The 3,301-nt window shown below is 35.7% G+C and overlaps 1 long non-coding RNA gene across 4 annotated transcripts in view; it reads right to left on the minus strand.

The window, feature by feature from the left end:
• The window catches only part of LOC148679750 (uncharacterized), a 3,704-nt gene continuing 403 nt past the window's right edge, over positions 1 to 3,301 (minus strand). For 2 of the 4 annotated variants that reach the window (XR_015945256.1, XR_015945253.1), the window contains 4 exons: positions 2,921 to 2,987; positions 2,070 to 2,122; positions 1,844 to 1,959; positions 1 to 1,252 (listed from right to left, as the gene is read on the minus strand). This is a non-coding gene — a long non-coding RNA (uncharacterized LOC148679750). Of the gene's footprint in view, positions 1,253 to 1,843; positions 1,960 to 2,069; positions 2,123 to 2,488; positions 2,760 to 2,920; positions 2,988 to 3,301 lie in introns of all 4 variants that reach the window. The other 2 variants (XR_015945255.1, XR_015945254.1) reach the window with 2 other exon arrangements.

The following is a 3,301-nucleotide window of genomic DNA, read 5'->3' on the forward strand; positions in this document are numbered from 1 at the left end:
TATATATTTTTTTTTTTTTTTTTTTTAATTGGTCTTACACATAATTTTTCAGATTTTTCATAATTCTGGTACTTTTACCATAAACATACATATCAATCATTTGGTAGAGGTTGATATTTTAGAAATTATAACATGTGTTAAAATGTACTGATTGTGTTCAATAGCGACATTAGCAGTTGAGAAATGCAATCCAATTTTTTTTCTTGAAAGGGTTGTTAAAGGGTTAAGACGATTTCTGTGAAAATTTATCAAACTGTATCACAGAAACACTGACTAAAGTTCAGTAACAATGCATCAGACTGAAATCAGACAAATTACCTTAAGAAAATGCATATTTGAAATACATTCAAAAACATTTGCATCATTTATAAATCAGGAATCATCAGTAAGGCAATTGCAATGTTATTGCAGAGTAGAGAAAAACAATAGTATAAGGAAGTAATAATGAAAATGCATCTAAATGACTGAAGTCAGAAAGTAATTTGAGCACAAACATCAACATATTCTCATATAAATCATCAACTGCAATGCAGAAAAAAATATGTGAAAGTAATAATGAAAAGGCATCAAACAGCTTGAAAAAAAGAGTCTGTAAGAAACATTAGTTGCAATGTAACTGCAGTGTAGAGTGTCTTAAAAAATATCTAGTCCATTATTATGTGCCGTCATCATAGCAAAGAGAAAAGAAATCAGTTATTAGAAATGAGTTATTAAAACTATTCTTTAGAAATGGGTGTCATGGTGGCACAGTGGGTAGTACGATTGCCTCACAGCAACAAGGTCGGTGGTTTAAGCCTCAGCTGGGTCAGTTGGTGTTTCTGTGTGGAGTTTGCATGTTTTCCCTGTGTTCGTGTGGGTTTTCTCTGGGTGCTCCTTTTCCCCCACAATCCAAAGTACAAGTTAAAGAACACAGAATCCAAGGAAGCAGTGAGGTCACAGTATTAATGATTACTGTTTGTCAGCAAAAATTAATGCTAGCAGAACCCTTACTGCTAGTGTCTCCTCCCCAGGATGTCCATAAACCACAGTCTGCCACACCAGGGAACACTGCTTGGGGTAGTTCACACCAAAGATGTAGAATGCTTTATAGCAAACGTCCACTTTGGCAAGTAATGTACTTTGCAATAATAAATAGCACAGCACGTGAGCAAAGGCTTGAAAGAAGTGGTGGTCTCCAAGGATGAGAACATGAGGAAACTCAATAGATTCTTGAATTCAATGGATGAAGATACTCAGCAATATTGGTCCCAATCTGAAAAAATAAATAGAAGTAAGATTTATTAAAAACTCAAAAGTGTACAAGTTAAATATCTTTAGAGTTAACTTTAGAACACCTAAAATACCTTTAGAAGCAATTAAGGCCATAACACACCAAGCTATCAGCCAGTGTTGGCATTAGTTAACCACTGACCATGGCACCATGCTGCAATTTTTTGGCCCGAGTGAAGATGACAATGCAACAACAGGTTTGCCTAAGGAACTTTTTTTAATAAGTAATAGTAAAGCAAGATGAGCATTTGAAATGATTAAGTATTTAATTGTGTTTTCTTAATGAGAATAGATAAGACCCTTCTTCCTGAGCTGGGACTGTTTGCAACCGTATTTGTATAATTTGAAGCCGCATTTAAATTTTCTTTAAAAACTTCAAAAATGAGGCACAATCTCAGTTCAAGATGGATAAAATTGCTGAAATATTTTCCTAAAAAAAAAATCTTTCTGACTGAAGAAAGAATGACATGAACATCTTGGGTGACATCTTTTTATGTTTTACGCAGCAGATGCCCTTTCAACTGCAACCCATCACACTCTCATTTACACACACACTATGGACAATTCAGCTTACCCAATTCAGCTACACCGCATGTCATTGGACTGTGGAGGGGAAACCCATCCAAGGCTCAAACCAGCGACCATCTTGCTGTGAGGCGACAGCACTACCCAGTGCGCCCCCATGCCACCCTAATAACAAACATAAAAATAACATTTTCATTGTTAATAAAATAACTAAGACAATCATTATGCATTAAATGCATCATTATGCATCGAGAAACCTTTAATTGAATCCTTACCCTCTGAATTGTATTCAAATTGACCTAAAAACGAGGAAAGGTTCGCTCCTGTGCTAAAAATAAAACAAGAGAATGTCACTGGTTGCATAAACAGCAGATTTTAAAAAATAACCAGACAAAGACAAATTGGCATTAGAGTTCAATCTCTCAGTTTAAAGTGTTGAAGTGGCTAATGATTACTAGGGCTGCCCCCTAATAATTGAATAACTATTAGTCAACTAAAAATTTATTATTCATTCATTCATTTTCTTTTTAGCTTTGTCGCTTTATTAATCTGGGGTAACCACAATGGAATGAACCACCAACATATCCAGCATAAGTTTTATGCAGCGAATGCCCTTTCAGCTGCAACCCATCACTGGGAAACAAATACTCATTCACACACATACACCATTGACAATTTAGTCTACTTAATTCACCTTTACCACGTCTTTGGAAACCGGGGCACCTGGAGGAAACCCACGCGAACACGGGGAGAACATGCAAACTCCACACAGAAAGGCCTATTGACCCAGCCAAGGATCGATCAAGTGACCTTGTTGCTATGAGGCGAATGTGCTACCCACTAGTTGCAGAAAAAAAGTCCACACTGGCAAAGTCAATGTATGCTGCATGAATCCGCTGTGTAAAAAATATGCTGGATAAGTTGGCGGTTCATTCCGCTGTGGCGACCCCAGATTAATAAAGGGACTGAGTCAAAAAGAAAATGAATTAATGAATAAATGGTTTATTAATAAATCTGTAATTATTCAACTAATGCTTCAAATGAACATCACAAGTCAACCAGACAAATGTTTAGACAAGGGCAGCCCTAATGATTACAATGAACCAAGTAAAATATTATTACATACCTTCAAATGTGGGGATTAACTCCTCAAGATTGCATTCTTTTAGTTTGATTTTCACGCAATTATCCATCTGAAAAAGAATAACAGATAAAAGCGTTTAGGCAAAATTAAGTAAAAAAAGATCATGTTAGCCAAAAGTCACTATATCACAAAAATACTCCTAAATGATAATAATTATCCAGGGTGTCACATAAAACGGTGGTCAAACGTTTTCTTTTTGCAGTCGAAGATGATTAGGTTGGAATTAGCCTTAGCTCAGACATTTCCGTTAGCATGAAACGACCCTTACATACAGGATTAATTAAAGATAGCTCAAATCACGTCTAGAATGTAAAATGCTCATAGTAAATTAATAACATTTGCTATTCAATGTACAGATGTACA

Source organism: Danio rerio, chromosome 19 (genome assembly GCF_052040795.2).
Source record: "Danio rerio strain M-AB ecotype USA chromosome 19, GRCz13ab, whole genome shotgun sequence".
Taxonomy (NCBI): domain Eukaryota; kingdom Metazoa; phylum Chordata; class Actinopteri; order Cypriniformes; family Danionidae; genus Danio; species Danio rerio.